This window comes from Carcharhinus amblyrhynchos, unplaced genomic scaffold (genome assembly GCF_965287045.1).
Source record: "Carcharhinus amblyrhynchos unplaced genomic scaffold, sCarAmb.v2.hapA scaffold_82, whole genome shotgun sequence".
NCBI lineage: Eukaryota > Metazoa > Chordata > Chondrichthyes > Carcharhiniformes > Carcharhinidae > Carcharhinus > Carcharhinus amblyrhynchos.
Genome location: NW_027649822.1, coordinates 98,759 through 116,555, shown reverse-complemented (window position 1 = coordinate 116,555; position 17,797 = coordinate 98,759). Strand labels below are relative to the sequence as shown.

At 45.6% G+C, this 17,797-nt stretch overlaps 1 non-coding gene across 1 annotated transcript; it reads left to right on the top strand.

The window, feature by feature from the left end:
• Nucleotides 1–1,672: 1,672 nt before the first annotated feature.
• Nucleotides 1,673–1,864, top strand: LOC145337935 (U2 spliceosomal RNA). The gene has a single exon (XR_013885406.1). It is a non-coding gene; the product is annotated as a U2 spliceosomal RNA (small nuclear RNA).
• The last annotated feature ends 15,933 nt before the right edge of the window (nt 1,865–17,797 follow it).

The following is a 17,797-nucleotide window of genomic DNA, read 5'->3' as shown; positions in this document are numbered from 1 at the left end:
TTTGCAGCTGTAGCTATTATCTAACTGTGAGCTCCCTGCAGTGAATCCATCCTTTGTGCTGTAGCTATTATCTAACTGTGAGCTCCCTGCAGTGAATCCATAAGAACATAAGAACATAAGAAATAGGAGCAGGAGTAGGCCATCTAGCCCTTCGAGCCTGCCCCGCCATTCAATAAGATCATGGCTGATCTGTTGTGGCTCAGTTCCACTTTCCCGCCCTCTCCCCATAACCCTTAATCCCCTCTCTCATCAAAAACCCATCAACCCGCTTCTTAAAAATATTTAGCGAGGCAGCCTCCACCACTTCAACGGGCAGAGAATTCCAGAGATTCACCACCCTTTGAGTGAAGAAGTTCCTCCTCAACTCCGTTCTAAACCGCCTCCCCTTTATCTTGAGGCTGTGCCCCCTAGTCCTACTGTCTTTTTTCAGCGGGAAGAGTCTCTCCACCTCTATCCTATCCATCCCATTCATCATCTTATACGTCTCAATGAGATCTCCCCTCATTCTTCTAAACTCTAGCGAGTACAAGCCTAGTTTATTCAGCCTCTCCTCATAGCTCAACCCCCTCAACTCCGGTATCAGCCTCATCCTTTGTGCTGTAGTTATTATCTAACTGTGAGCTCCCTGCAGTGAATCCATCTTTTGTGCTGTAGCTAGTATCTAACTGTGAGCTCCCTGCAGTGAATCCATCCTTTGCAGCTGTAACTATTATCTAACTGTGAGCTCCCTGCAATGAATCCATCCTTTGTAGCTGTAGCTATTATCTAACTGTGAGCTCCCTGCAGTGAATCCATCCTTTGCAGCTGTAACTAGTATCTAACTGTGAGCTCCCTGCAGTGAATCCATCCTTTGTGCTGTAGCTATTATCTAACTGTGAGCTCCCCGCAGTGAATCCATCCTTTGCAGCTGTAACTATTATCTAACTGTGAGCTCCCTGCATTGAATCCATCCTTTGCAGCTGTAGCTTTTATCTAATTGTGAGCTCCCTGCACTGAATCCATCCTTTGCGTTTGTAGCTATTATCTAACTGTGAGCTCCCTGCAGTGAATCCATCCTTTGCGGTTGTAGCTATTATCTAACTGTGAGCTCCCTGCAGTGAATCCATCCTTTGTGCTGTAGCTATTATCTAAGTGTGTACTCCCTGCAGTGAATCCATCCTTTGCAGCTGTAGCTATTATCTAACTGTGAGCTCCCTGCAGTGAATCCATCCTTTGCCGCTGTAGCTATTATCCAATGCTGATCTGAGACGGTAACTGAGAAACAGTTTATTCAACACTGGGACCCTCACAGTTCAACTTGTTTCTATTCTCTGCTATCCGTCTCATTTTGAATAAGAGGTGATGACATTAACCAGGGACCGGGAGCACAGAGTCTCCATAGACAGAGTGACAAGATTGTGGAAGGAGCTTCTTGGGGCACAATGTCAGATAATGCACTTTAGGTTTAAATGTGACAGGTCTGAATTGAGTAGGACATTAACAACAGATGGTCATACTGAGACTGATCCTTGATACAGAAATCAGTAACTGTTGGATTCAGTTTGAATTAGTTTTCACAAGCCACTATAATGAGGTTAGTTGGAGCTCAGTGTGTTCAGTTTTGAATTCCTTTCCAGCAATCCACAATGGCTCCAGGTGGAGCTGTGCTATAATTATTAGGTTAATACTTGAGATCTCTTCTTGGCCTGTTGGCTAAGATCAAGTGTAGTATCAACATACTGTACTTGGCTGAAGTCATTAGGTTACATTTTAGCTTCATTTGAAGCAATTTTCAAAAGCAGCATCTTGGCTTTTTGGCGAAGATGCAAATGAGATCGAGCCTTGGAGGAGATGCAATGCCTACTCCAATCAGCTTGGATCATGTAGATCAGTCGAAGACAGAAGGTGAGAGCCCTGTCTTGTCAGCTTAGATCGGGAATGTCTCAACTTGTTGAGACTTTGAATTGGACTTGATTTGATTGAATTGGATTTAAAAAAATACCTGAGATGAAGGGACTGAGCTGCTGATCAGCTAGTTCAACGGATTATATTTCTGAGACTAAATCAGCATTTAAATTAATATGCTGCTCCCATTTGTTGATTTACTTCAACTGATAATTCTTTCTCTGTAAGATCCTGTGAATTTCATTCATTAAAATGGTAATAAATCCTATTAAAGGAAAGAAAGTACTTTTCATATTCTGAAGGATTGTGTGGTTAGGAAACAGATACCCATTCAGTAACACACAGCGGGTTACTTGTGGTACCATCAGGATTGAATTGTTAGATCAAACAGTGCGTTAAACTGGAAGGGAATAGTTTGAGCAGCGGTTCAGCACAGACCCCGACATCCTTAAATGGAATTAGATAAATGAATGAAGGAAGAATATGCAGAGTGAGAAAACCTTAACCATGTTCTCATAAAAAGCCAGTGCAGATATCAGCGTGTGTTCACTGAATTTTAAACTATTTTAATATCCATGAAAATAAATAATATCAAGGTGTAGTAATCTTATCAAGGCCAGTTTTTCATCACCAAATACCTATTTATTTGCAGTGGCAGTTGAGTGCCGTTCGACTGCTCTTGAGTGTTAATAGGCTCTGAGTCTACAACTGCTGGCCTGAGTGGAGCCAACTGATTTTCAATTCCCCCCGGGTGATCTCCATCTGTGGCTCGTCGTTGGCAGTGGCCATGCTGTGACTGGTACTGACACCTGTACTGACACAGGCTCTCTATTCCGGTGATGGTTCAGGTGTTTCCTGATGATCTTGACCTGCACTTGGAGTTGGTACAACATGGGCCCTGGATTTTCTGTTATAATCTTGAGGACCCAATGGATGCCATCCTGAAGTTCCTCACGTGGACTGGATCATGGGTCATAAATGCTCTTTCTGTTTGCACAGAATCCTGGTTCTGCATGTGGGTCTTCTGTTGTGGATCCACCCTCCCTGTCAGGTTTGGGAAATGTAATGTTTGTCTTGTTTGAAGCCTTCATCCCATTAATATTTCCACTGGGGTGATTCCTGTTGTTTTATGAGAGATTGGCCTGTAGTTGAAGTGAAATTGCACCAGTTTGGTCCCTATGGACACCACAGGTTGCTTCTTAATGTACAGATTAAAAATCTGCACCATTTGATAATGGGTAATAGGGCACTGTCCTACTGTGTTTGATTCCATTGGAAAGTATGAAGGCCTGAAACTCGATGCTTCTGAAGGCAGTGCAATGGTCAGAGAGCAGGATTTCAGGTAACCTGTGCATGCTGAAACTTTGTCCTAGGTTCTCAATGGTAGTGTGGGAAGTGGTGGAGTACATCTGATGTATCTCCAACCATTTGGAATATGCTTTGACCACAATCAGGAACATAGAGCCCAAAAAAGGCCCAGTGAAGTCTAACTGGACCGTACCAAGGCCTAATAGACCACTCCCATGGATGTAGGGAGGCTGAGGTGCAGTTTTTGACTCTCCTGGTACAATTCACACTGTTGAACCTAGTCAATAATGTCTGTGTCATGCCCAGGCCACCATATGTAGCTCCAGGCGAGCGTTTCCATCTCTGAAATCTCGGGGTGCTGCAAAATCTCGGGGTGCTGTGAAATCTCCGGGTGCAGCAAAATCTCAAAGTGCTGCGATATCTCGGGGTGCTGCAATATCTCTAGGTGCTGTGAAATCTCCGGGTGCAGCAAAATCTCGAAGTGCTGCGATATCTCGGGGTGCTGTGATATCTCGGGGTGCTGTTGTGTAATTGCATAAATATCCATTATCAGTCTGGGTGAGGGACAACTATGTGGAACCCACAGGATGATGCCATACTCAACACTGAATTTGTCTTTCCTTGTCCCAGTAGTGTATCATATTGTCTCAAGGTTGCTCTGAGTCACCCACAGAAGATTATGTTTTCAATTCTCAGGGGACTGGGTCTTTATGTGTCCAGTCATGGATACCGGCAAAAACATTGAGGTTAAGGGAACCCATCAAAGTAAGGTCCTATTTGGAGTCGCATAAAAGCTGATGCGTTTAGAGTGGCTAAAAGTAGTGGGCGAGTAGAAGATTGGGAGAGGTTTAAAAATCAACAAAGATTGAATAAGAAGTTGATAAAGAAAGAAGGGATAGACTATGAAGCTAAACCAGCACCAAATATAAAAAAGGACAGTAAGAGTTTTTATGAATATATAAAGAGGAGGAGGCTGGCTAGTGTGAATGTTGGACCCTTAGAGGATGAGAGGGGGGATTTAGTGGTGGGGGATGAGGAAATGGCTGAGGCCTTAAATAAGTTTTTTGCCTCGGTCTTCACGGAGGAGGACGCGAATAGTTTGCCGGGTATTAAAGATAGAAGGATGGTAGGAGTCGAGGAGCCTGAATGCAATTACTAGAGAGGTAGTGCTTGATCGACTAGCGGGACTGATGGTGGACAAGTCCCCAGGACCGGATGGAATGCATCCCAGGGTTCTGAAGGAAATGGCAGAGGTGATAGTAGATGCCTTAGTGATTATTTACCAAACTTCGCTGGATTCCGGGGAAGTGCCGGAAGATTGGAAAACGGCTAATGTTACGCCGCTGTTTAAAAAAGGTAGCAGGCAAAAGGCAGGGAATTATCGGCTGGTTAGTTTAACGTCTGTTGTGGGAAAAATGCTTGAATCCGTCATCAAAGAAGAAATAGTGAGGCACCTTGAGAAGAATTGTTTGATAGAGCAGACGCGGCACGGATTCGTTAAGGGGAAGTCGTGTCTGACAAATTTATTGAAATTCTATGAGGATGTGATTAGTGCGGTAGACGGAGGGGTACCGGTGGATGTGGTGTTTCTCGATTTTCAGAAGGCCTTTGATAAGGTGCCGCACAAAAGGTTGCTTCAGAAGGTCAGGGGGCATGGAGTTGGGGTAAGGTGTTAGCGTGGATAGAGGATTGGTTGTCTAATAGGAGGCAGAGAGTTGGTATCAATGGGTGCTATTCTGATTGGCGGCTGGTGACTAGTGGAGTGCCCCAGGGATCGGTGCTGGGGCCTCAGCTATTTACCATTTATATAGATGATCTGGAGGAGGGGGCTGAGTGTAAGGTGTTGAAATTTGCTGATGACACAAAGTGGAAAAGCAAATTGTGCGGAGGGTGTGGAAAGTCTGCAGAGGGATCTAAATAGGCTGAGCGAGTGGGCGAGGACCTGGCAGATGGAGTATAATGTTAGCAAGTGTGAGGTTATCCACTTTGGCAGGAATAATAGTAGGAGGGATTACTATTTAAAGGGTGAAAAGCTGCAGCATGCTACGGTGCAGAGGGACCTGGGGGTCCTTGTGCATGAGTCGCAAAAACCCAGCCTGCAGGTGGAGCAGGTGATCAAGAAGGCGAATGGGATGCTGGTCTTTATAGCGAGGGGGATTGAATATAAAAGCAGGGAGGTCTTGCTGCAACTGTACAGGGCACTGGTGAGGCCGCATCTGGAGTACTGTGTGCAGTTTTGCTCCCCGTACTTGCGCAAGGATATTTTGGCCTTGGAGGGAGTGCAGAGGACGTTCACTAGGCTGATACCGGAGATGAGGGGGTTGGACTATGGACAGAGGCTGAATAGACTGGGTCTGTACTCGTTGGAGTTTAGAAGGATGAGGGGGGATCTTATAAGATAATGATGTATATAAGACGTATAAGATAATGAAGGGGATGGATAAGGTAGAGATAGAGAGATTCTTCCCGCTCAGAAAGGACAGCAGAACTAGAGGGCACAGCCTCAAGATAAGGGGGTGCAGTTTAGAACGGAGTTGAGGAGGAACTTCTTCACTCAAAGGGTGGTGAATCTCTGGAATTCTCTGCCCGTTGAAGTGGTGGAGGCTGCCTCGCTAAATATATTTAAGACACGGGTGGATAAGTTTTTTGGTAGGCAAGGGAATTAAGGGATTTGGGGAGAAAGCGGGAAAGTGGAACTGAGCCACTTCAGATCAGCCATGATCTTATTGAATGGCGGGGCAGGCTCGAAGGGCTAGATGGCCTACTCCTGCTCCTACTTGTTATGTTCTTATGTTCTTATGAGTCAAAGTGAACTAGAGGGACAAAAGTTGCCGTTTAACCTCCAGCTGCATTGAGGCAACTCCAGCCTTACCCCTGCCCCCTCCTCCCAGCCCGCAGGCCACCTTTGATATGGTGGGACACTCAGAGCCCAGCAGAGAAGTTCAATTAGGAACAAACCTCCTGTAATCATTCACTAACCCCAGGAAGGAATTCAGTTCTGTGGGGTTCATTGGAGCAAGCGCGACTTGGCCTTCGCTTCCACCAGATGGACACCCTTGCCACCTATTCAATAGCCTGGGTGGTACAGGGCAGTTGTTTAGAAGATACATTTGTCCCTTTTCCTGCATACCTGAACCTTCAAAAATTGCTGTTGGACCTTTGCCAGGTTGGCGAGGAGCTCATGTTCCGAAGTTCCTGTGTTGCTTGAGTACACTGCCACCTGAGATTGTGGGGCCGGGTCGCCAGGGGACAGGTCTGGGTCAGTGGGGGGGCAGGGCTGGGTCAGCAGGGAGGCGGGGCTGGGTCAGTGGGGGGGCAGGGCTGGGTAAGCAGGGAGGCGGGGCTGAGTCAGAAGCGGGTGGAGCTGGGTCAGTGGGGAGGGGGCTGAGTCAGCAGGGGGTGGGGCTCAGTCAGCAGGGGGCGGAACTGGATCAGTGGGGAGGCAGGGCTGGGTCAGCAGGGGGCAGGGCTGAGTCAGCAGGGGGCGGGGCTCAGTCAGCAGGGGGCGGAACTGGATCAGTGGGGAGGCAGGGCTGGGTCAGCAGGGGGCAGGGCTGAGTCAGCAGGGGGCGGGGCTGAGTCAGCAGGGGGTGGGGCTGAGTCAGCAGGGAGGCGGGGCTGAGTCAGCAGGGGGTGGAACTGGGTCAGTGGGGACGCAGGGCTGGGTTAGCAGGTGGTGGGGCTGAGTCGGCAGGGCGCGGGGCTGAGTCGGCAGGGGGCAGGGGTGAGTCAGCAGGGGGCAGGGGTGAGTCGGCAGGGGGCGGGGGTGAGTCGGCAGGGGGCGGGGCTGAGTCAGTGGGTCAGTCTCATGCTTGTTTTCAAATTAACCATGGCCTCGCCAATTCACTATCTCTGCAATCTTACTTTGTGCATGAGTCGCAAAAACCCAGTCTGCAGGTGCAGCAGGTGGTCAGGAAGGCGAATGGGATGCTGGCCTTCATAGCAAGGGGGATTGAATATAAAAGTAGGGAGGTCTTGCTGCAGCTGTATAGGGCATTGGTGAGGCCGCAGCTGGAGTACTGTGTGCAGTTTTGGTCGCCGCACTTACGCAAGGATATTTTGGCCTTGGAGGGAGTGCAGAGGAGGTTTACTAGGCTGATACCGGAGTTGAGGGGGTTGAACTATGAGGAGAGGCTGAATAAACTAGGCTTGTACTCGTTAGAGTTTAGAAGAATGAGGGGAGATCTCATTGAGACGTATAAGATGATGAATGGGATGGATAGGGTAGAGGTGGAGAGACTCTTCCCGCTCAGAAAGGACAGTAGGACTAGGGGGCACAGCCTCAAGATAAAGGGGGGGTGGTTTGGAACGGAGTTGAGGAGGAACTTCTTCACTCAAAGGGTTGAATCTCTGGAATTCTCTGCCCGTTGAAGTGGTGGAGGCTGCCTCGCTAAATATTTTTAAGACGCGGTTTGATAGGTTTTTGATAGGCAAGGGGATTAAGGGATATGGGGAGAGGGCGGGAATGTGGAACTGAGCCACGACAGATCAGCCATGATCTTATTGAATGGCGGGGCAGGCTCGAGGGGCTAGATGGCCTATTCCTGCTCCTATTTCTTATGTTCTTCTGTTAGGAGGAATGAGGCTGAGCGGATGATTCTACAGAGAGCTGGCATTGCCTCCACGGGTCGAATATCCACCTTCTGTTGCAGAATAACTGAATCATAAGATAAGCACAGCAAATGTCCTTTTTATCGGGCATTGCAATTACAATGAGCTCTGATGACAACCTCCCAGTTTCAAGTCACCATTTCTGGAACCATCTTTTCATTACAGAAAGAATGAGTGAATTATATTGAGATTGTTCGAATGTGGCGTTTAGATTTACACCCACATCTCCAGACCATTTACTGATATCTCTGGATTATCGGCACAGTGACATTACAATGATACTATTGCTGTTGAATGGGAAAACCATTCATGGGAAATATAAAACCAGGAGCAGAGGATACAGTGCAGTTATAGTCTCCCTGAACTGGCCTCTATATCACTCCAGACACTAAACAAAGTTTTTTTTTGACATTTAATTCTTCTCGGAAACAGCCCAGTGAGCCTTTCAGTTCACAGGAAACTAGCGACAAGCTACGGATGTGTGTCTCACCAGTGAAACAGATCAAATAAACATAAAATACCCATTGAAGATCTGGAAAAAGTAATGATACACAAATGCAGGAAATAATGGGACTATGGAGTGATATTTCCACAGTATAGAATGATTTCCATCCCAGCGACGGAAGGAAATAGATGAATAATTACAGATGTCTGTACTATAAACAAACAAATGTCTCTGAATCTTTATAATAGGTGTTCTGCAAACAAGAATCAATTCTCGAGGAATTGGTATTTTTAATGCAGTGTTTGGTAGGTTTATCATAGCCAAGTGAAATATGGTTAAGGGGGAACAATCTGGCTGATTGTATTCAGGTCATTTTTTTTCACAACCTTGTTGAATGTTGGCCTGTGAATTGTCTTCATATTCAGTCAATATGAGGCTGGATCCTATCCATCACTCTCAGATCCTCATACCATGTTCACGGCCATCAGACAGGATGGCAACTGGTGGCCGGCCAGTTCCGTGATGCAGGTAAATATATAACAGCTCAAAACGAGCAAAACATGTTGTAACACAAATAGCAAGAATGGAATTGTTGTATTCACGTGGAATGCAGTCTGACCCCCAAAACTGCGACCCAATATTCAGGCACCTTCCACATCTCATTATTATAAGTTCTTTGGACGTGAAAGCCACTTACAAGGCCAACTTTGATGAGCCGTTGCTATATGTCTTTGAAGTCATTCTGTGATTCCATGATGTTCAATGGGCTTTAGATCCAATGTAGAAATGGTAAAGATTTGTATTACTATCGTGCTGTTACCATCAAATCGATGATTGGAAGGTCCCTGTATCCAATGAAATGACCTTGATTTGTAGTCAATATCGTAGCATAGGTAACGCGACAGTGTGTGCGCCGAAATATCTTGGCAACAGCAAGTCCTGATGAGCTTTGTTAGTTTTGTGTGCCGTCTTCTGAGCCATTGGCTTCAGGGTGCAAAGGAATTGTTCCAAACTCTTCATCAATGGATGGAGATGGAATATTTCAAAGGTTGCTGTTGGGAGATCAGGGCCATATCAAAGTTGTAGATAATTTATTTTGATGCATCAATGATCTACACTGCGTTCTCTTAAAGGGTGGTGGAAACACATTCATTATTTAAAAAAATCAAAATATGAAAAGCATCAACATATAGACAATGAAATTGTGTCGGGCCATTGGGGAGCTGGGTGGGGAGTGTGCGCCGTGGGTGGAGGATGTTTGGGTACATTTGGATTGTGTTTTTCATGAAAATTTGGAAATACTGTTCTCCAATGACCTCTTGTTCTGCTGAAAGGAGTCAATTTAATCAAAGCACTTTGTTTCTATAAATCAGCTCTATTCCCTCAGGTTTTGCTTTGGTTATTAATCAAACGCTTTCCTTGGAGAAATATTGAGTCAATGATTGGACTGATTATCGCTGTCAGTTACTGAACTGACAATATAATACGCCCAAGTTCTAGCCAATCCGCAGAGGGGGTGTATGATCTTTAACTAGATAATGCTTTCTGAAGTGATATAACTCCAGTCCGCTTGCAAAGTAAGGTGACAAACTGAACCGAAGATGATGAAAACACTGCTCTTGGTGCTTGGTGTCACGTCACTGGCCCACAGCAACGTCCTGAATAAGAGAGACGATGGGGTTCAAATTGAAGGTAAGTGCTGGAGCAAACTCTCCGTAGCATAGGTGTGTTATGAATTCCAACATGCAAATACAATCGCATACCTCTGGTACTGCCTACTACAAGCTGTACAGCATCACTCGATAATATTCTTGTCTTATCTCATCAACCGCTGCAATGCAAACCCAGCCCTTGGTTATCTGTATACACCACAATCCCAATGCACACCTGGCTCTGTAAAGATACACCTTCCAAATAGCTGTGGAAATGTCTTTACCCTCACCAAGTCCTGTTCACACAGGGACTCCTTATCCACCGAGCTACCTTGGTTCGAGTCCATTTAATTATTTAGCATTCAAAGTCTCATGCTTGTTTTCAAATTAACCATGGCCTCGCCAATTCACTATCTCTGCAATCTTATTCAGTCTAACTGTTCGCCAAGTTCTCTCAACTCCTCCAATTCGGGCCATTAGAGTCCAGCTCATACGAACCAAAGCATCATTTGCCGTGGCGTTAAAACCCCAGTGAAACAGACCAATGAATTATTTCCCTAAAACCCCTTCAGCCTGTCCCCGTTTGATTTGTTCTGAAGTTATGTGATAAAGCAGGAGGCTTCTGGCCACCTGCCCTGGTATTTGCCAGGTATTTGCCAGGTCGGGGAACGAGTGAATTAATGTGACAATTCTCATCAAAAATCACCGTGGTGAATTGTATTCGGTTTCAACACTAATTGTTTGTTTTGTGACTAAGATGTGGAAAATTCTCATGTGCTGGAAGTTGCGAAAGTTTTCCACTTGTGGTCTAGAGTTAAAATCTAGGTGCTATCGGAATCACAGTGCCGTGAAGGAATTAGGAGGAATGTCTTTGACCAGAGAGTGGTGAGAATATTCAATCTCCTACCCAACAGGAGGGTTTCAGATGACTTTATGAATACACTTAAGGTGAATCTGGACAAGGACATGAGTCAAAAATGTAATTTTATGTCACACTGTGTTCCTCAGTACTTCACCTTGAGTGTGATATTGACAGGTATAATGTGGGGATGTTTCAAAGATCACCACCTTCACTCCATCCCTAGAATTATTGACCAAATCAATGCTCCTTGCTTGATTACAGGTGATAACTTCAGATGCGCCTCCGTTGGTGGTTTTTGCTTCAGAGGTCACTGCGGATCGGGAATGATTGAGAAACCCAAACTTTGTTACTGGGGCCACCATTGCTGTGTATATCGATGACATCCAATTACAAGATGCACCGAGCTGTGAGGCTGTCCGAGGCTACAGGACATTGTGACTCATGATTTCTCTGATCAGGCAGACTCCCTCACACCAGCTGTCTCAGTCCTGCCATGAAATAAATTTGCATTAATCACTGCTTCTTGTCTGTCTCTTATTTCTTATTTGAAGGCGTTGTGTCATCACATTGATTGGGTGGGAGGGAAGGCCACAAATGCCAATCATCCATTTCGTCCAACGTGGCATCAGTCACGGTATCAGGCTTTTCCACAAGTGTCCCATAATTGACCATTAATATCATTGTGTAGGTCATGTCCCACTCTCAAAACAGATTTATAAGCTGTAGTAGTACATCTTCATGCAGTCAGAAAGTTCTAGCCGGAGGACATCCCAGTAGCCAGTCTCCATCATGTCTCATTGCATCAGGGCAACCAAAATCTCTGTAACCTCAGCAGCTCATCACCTCCTGTCATCCCTCATCTAATGACTCAATAATCTCCTCTGTTGATCCACAACAGGGAAAAGCACCGAAACTCGGACAAATATCGAAAATTATTCTGGAAAGGGGTTAGCAATGTCGATCATGTAGAATGAACGGGATCACCAATATTGAACGACCTGACTGAGCCTCAGGCGATATATTTGAATGACTGGGTCTTTGCTGAGAGAAGCATGACAAGCGACTTGACATCCATTTCATAAATATAAGGATATAAGAACATAAGAATTAGGAGCAGGAGAAGGCGATCTGGCCCCTCGAACCTGCTCCGCCATTCAATAAGATCATGCCTGAACTTTTTGTGGACTCAGCTCCACTTACCCACCTGCTCACCATAACCAGTGATTTCCTTTACAAGTTACATTTACCGGAACGAGAGGGCACAGCCTCAAAATAAGGGGCAGTGATGGGGAGAGGGGTGGGCGGTGGGGGTTGCGGGGGTGCAGCTTAGAACAGAGTTGAGGAGGAACTTCTTCATTCAGAGGGTGGTGAGTCTCTGGAATTCTCTGCCCGTTGAAGTGGTGGAGGCAACATTGTTCAATCATTTCAATTCACGGGTAGATAGGTTTCTGATAGGAAAGGGAATTAAAGGTTTCGGGGATCAGGCAGGAAAGTGGAACTGATCCACTTCAGATCAGCCATGATCTTATTGAATGGCAAGGCAGGCTTGAAAGGCTAGACGGCCTACTCCTGCTCCTATTTCTGATGTTCTTTTGTACTTATAAGCTGGTTATTGCTGTGTGCTGATGGAGCTGGTTGATGCTGTTTGCTGATGGAGCTGGTTGATGCTGTTTGTTGGTAGAGCTGGTTGATGCTGTTTGTTGATGGAGCTGGTTGATGTTGTTTGTTGATGGAGCTGGTTGATGCTGTTTCCTGATGGAGCTGGTTGATGCTGTTTGTTGATGGAGCTGGTTGATGCTGTTTGTTGATGGAGCTGGTTGATGCTGTGTGTCGATGGAGCTGGTTGATGCTGTTTGCTGATGGAGCTGGTTGATGTTGTTTGTCGATGGAGCTGGTTGATGCTGTTTGTTGATGGAGCTGGTTGATGCTGTTTGTTGACGGAGCTGGTTGATGCTGTTTGTTGACGGAGCTGGTTGATGTTGTTTGCTGATGGAGCTGGTTGATGCTGTTTGTTGATGGAGCTGGTTGATGCTGTTTGTTGATGGAGCTGGTTGATGTTGTTTGCTGATGGAGCTGGTTGATGTTGTTTGCTGATGGAGCTGGTTGATGTTGTTTGTCGATGGAGCTGGTTGATGCTGTCTGTTGATGGAGCTGGTTGATGCTGTTTGTTGATGGGGCTGGTTGATGCTGTTTTCTGATGGAGCTGGTTGATGCTGTTTGTTGATGGAGCTGGTTGATGCTGTTTGTTGATGGAGCTGGTTGATGCTGTGTGTTGATGGAGCTGGTTGATGCTGTTTCCTGATGGAGCTGGTTGATGCTGTTTGTTGATGGAGCTGGTTGATGCTGTTTGTTGATGGAGCTGGTTGATGCTGTGTGTCGATGGAGCTGGTTGATGCTGTTTGCTGATGGAGCTGGTTGATGTTGTTTGTCGATGGAGCTGGTTGATGCTGTCTGTTGATGGAGCTGGTTGATGCTGTTTGTTGATGGAGCTGGTTGATGCTGTTTGTTGATGGAGCTGGTTGATGCTGTTTGTTGATGGAGCTGGTTGATGTTGTTTGTTGATGGAGCTGGTTGATGCTGTTTGTTGATGGAGCTGGTTGATGCTGTTTGTTGATGGAGCTGGTTGATGCTGTTTGTTGATGGAGCTGGTTGATGTTGTTGGCTGATGGGGCTGGTTGATGCTGTTTTCTGATGGAGCTGGTTGATGCTGTTTGTTGATGGAGCTGTTTGATGTTGTTTGCTGATGGAGCTGGTTGATGCTGTCTGTTGATGGAGCTGGTTGATGCTGTTTGTTGATGGAGCTGGTTGATGCTGTTTGTTGATGGAGCTGGTTGATGCTGTTTGTTGATGGAGATTGTTGATGTTGTTTGTTGATGTAGCTGATTACTAACAGTGGTCTGCACTTTATCTGCCCTGTTTTTATGTGCCTTTATATGTTTTTATATTTGTCTTTATATGCCTGGATTGTGAACTGAAATCCCACTCACCTGATGAAGGAGCAACACTCTGAAAGCTTGTGGCTATTGCTGCCAAATCGTAGAATCATAGAGATTCACAGCATGAAAGCACACCCTTCGGCCCAACTTGTCCATCCTGCCCTTTTTGTTTTAAAACCCCTATGCTGTCCCAATTGCCCACATTTGTCCCATATCCCTCTGTGTCCATTTAACTACCTGAATGCTTTTTAAAGGACAAAATTGTACCCACCTCTCCTATTACCTCTGGCAGCTTGTTCCAGACACTCACCACCCTCTGTGTGAAAAAATTGCCCCAGTTTCTTATCTGTTTTTTACCTTTCGTATCTCCTTTTTGCCCTCCTGATTTCTCTCTTTACTCTATTCCTACACCTCCTATACTCTTCAAGGTATTCATTTAATCCCAAATGCCTCTGCGTGTCATGTACCTGTTAAACCTTTGCCCTTAAGTTTTAGACTCCCCTACGTTTGGGAAAAGATATTGAGTATCGAGCTGATCTGTGCCCCTCATTATTTTATAGACCTCTATAAGATCACCCCTAAGCCTCCTGTGCTCCACAGGAAAAAGTCCTGGTCTATCCAGCCTCTCCTTATATCTCAATCCATCAAGTCCCGGTAGCATCCCAGTAAATCTTTTCTGCACTCTTTCTAGTTTAATAATATCCTTTCTATCATAGGGTGTCCAGAATTGCACACAGTATTCCAAGTGTGGCCTTACCAATGTCTTGTACAACTTCAAAACATTCCAACTCCTGTATGCAATGTTCTGACCGATGAAACCAAGCGCACCAAATGCCTTCTTCACCACTCTGTCCACATATGACTCCATGTTCAAGGAGCTATGAACATAAAGCCCTAGATCGCTCTGTTCTGTAACTCTCCCCAGTGCCCTACCATTAACTGAGTAAGTCCTGCCCTGGTTCAATCTCCCATTTGTCTAAATTAAACTCCATCTGATACTCATCAGCCCACTGGCCCAATTGATTAAGATCCCATTGCAATTGGAGATAACTTTCTTCACTGTCCACTACACCAGCAATCTTAGTGTCATCTGCAAACTTACTAACCATGCCTCCTATATTCTCATCCAAATTATTAATATAAATGACAAACAACAGTGGGCCCAGCACTGATCCCTGAGGCACACCACTAGTTACAGGCTTCCAGTTTGAAAAACCACTCTCTACAACCACTTGGCTTCTGTCAAGAAGCCAATTTTGTATCCATTTAGATACTGCACCCTGCATCCCGTGAGATTTAAATTTATGCAACAATCTACCATGCGGTACCTTGTCAAAGGCCTTGCTAAAGTCCATGTAGGCCACATCAACTCCCCTGCCCTCATCTACCTTCTTGTTCACCCCTTCAAAAAACCTGAATTAAATTTGTGAGACATGATTTTCCACTCACAAAGCCATGCTGACTGTCCCTAATCAGTCCTTGCACCTCTAAGTGCCTGTAGATCCTGCCTCTCAAAATACCTTCCAACAATTTACCCACCACAGATGTGAGGCTCACTGGCCTGTAGTTCCCAAGCTTTTCCCTGTAGACCTTTTTAAACGAAGGCACAACATTTGTCACTCCGATCTTCAGGCACCTCACCTGTGACTATCGATGATTCAAATATCCCTGCTCAGGGAAACCTGTTAGACTTTCATCTGCTGTATTGAGACTTCTTACTGCATTCTACACATTAGTCAGTAAAGTATTCCGTCTGCTGGTCGAAACCACCTTATCGAGCTGTCCTGTTACCCTCAGGAGTCAGTGGACACTCAAAGATCCCCCATTCACACACAGGGACATCATATTCCACACTCTCTGTGGAGTTTGCACATTCTCCTTGTGTCTGCATGGGTTTCCTCTGGGTGCTTCGGTTTCCTCCCACAGTCCAAAGATGTGCAGGTTACATTGATTGACCATGTTAAAAATTGCCCTTTCGTGTCCTGAGAGGTGCAAGTTTAGAGGGATTAGTGGGTAAATGTGTAGGGATAAGGGGGTAGGGCCTGGGTGGGATTGCGGTCGGTGCAGACTCGATGGGCCGAATGGCCTCTTTCTGTGCTGTAGGGTTTTGATGATTCTATGATATCAGAGGGAGGGGGAGGGATTGTTATGGGAGATGAAAAGGCCCCAATGTGTCATATGGTCTCAATCTGATGATTCTCTGCCTCAGAATGATTCAATACTCAGCTCGGAGTGTGTACATCACCAGAATCAAACACACGCCGCTGTTCTTTACATCCAACTCTGTAGCTGGGCCTGGTGTCCCCTTCCCCACATCAGGGTGTGGGGGCTGAGTTTGGATCTCTCCATCACATTGGGACTCACCGGCAATGTCCAATTTCAGGAGAACTTTGTTCCAATGATGTTTAACCTTGGACTGCACCCGTTGTTTTAACGTAGACCTGGTCACTGACCATCACTGAGATTGACCTGAACATGTCAGTAAATGTCCCACTGTTTCATAATTAAACATTTGTGAGAAACGCAGCTCACAGTCAAACAATTTAGTCGAGTCAAGTTCCGAAGGAGCGAAATATTTTATTTAACGTTCTTGCAAGACCAGGTGTCCAAAAGATAGGCACACCTTACATTGAGTTTAAGCAGGCTTTTTATACTATTTCTACAAGCATGTTAATCAATTACACAATACATTGTTCTCCCCTGTCTCATTTATGTGTTGTCATTCCCCTATTGGCTTAAGGTACCCCTAGTTACAGGTTGTGCTGTATGTTGGCTCATGTCCCAAGCCCCTCTGCTCCCCTCTAACCATCTTCTTCTGTTATTGCAAGAGTGCATATTGTAGAGTTGTTTCAATATCCTTACTTGATTCGTTCTTATGAGATTCATCCGTCTTATCAATGTTCCCCGGAGAACTGTTAACAAGTCCAGTTCAGACCGGCTGTATCAAGTCTTCTGCTAACTTAATTGCTGATGTCCCTACTATCTCAGTGACCTTTTATTCCCCTGTAGTTAGAAGGTATACTCAGTTGCAGTAACAACACATCTTGCTTACCATTTGTTTCACAATTTGGACATTTTACATTCCTACAAGATGTGATGTACATGTTTTACTTCACACTGCACGTCTGGTGTTATCCCTACACAATAGGCAGTTTTCTTCACTGTCCTTGACTATAGTTCTGTCTAGCTTCAGCAACTTTCATACCCTGTATTAGTGATTAAAACCACAGTTGTTTCCATAATGCGGGTTGGCAATATGCCGAATCGTAGGTTTCTGTCCTGCTTAGTTTGTTCTTATGAGATAACATTCATTCCCCTTCATCCTTTCCCCATCCTGTGTTGTTTAAACTATGTCTGTTTGCTGTTGTACAGTTACAAGATCCTAGTTCTATTTCTTCAGTCATAATTTTATGTTTACCACATTTTATATTCATCTCTAACACATTGGGACATTTGCAGCGTCTCTGCCTCTGGTTTGTGTCTCTGTTGGTTTGTTCACATTTGGCGATGGGTCAATGTTAAATGGACAGTTTAATGGGATTGGATAAACATTTGGATTTATAAAAGTGTTGCCAGGGGAGACGGCCCTCCGCCATCTTGCCATTGCCAGGGGAGACGGCCGGCCGCCATCTTGCCGTTGCCAGGGGTTTCAATGCGGCGGTCCGCACGCGGCCCTCTGGGAGAATTCCCCTCCCGCACATGCGCACCGGCAGGTAGATATTAATCTTCTTTTAAATGTTGATGGTTTTTTATTCTTAATCCGCTCCCGGCAGAATTTCTGTTCCTGCTCGATTCGGGAAGGTCGCTTCTTGTTTTTTTATTTTTTTAAATCCTGATCCGCGCGGTGCAGTCTGGGAGAACACAGCGCGCAGGCACGGTCCCGCCCCGGCCTCTGGATATAAATATGGATTTGATTTAATTTTGATTCGGTTCCTGGCGGGGTTTCCGGCTTGGAATTTCTCTCACCTTCCCCATTGCTCAACACTCACTTCTTCCTTTTTATTTAAAAACAAACGGCGGGGGAGGGTGAGGGGCCTCACCGTGAAGTCACAGCAACATGGCAGCAGCCCCGCCCCTCCACAGGTCCCGGATGTTCTGC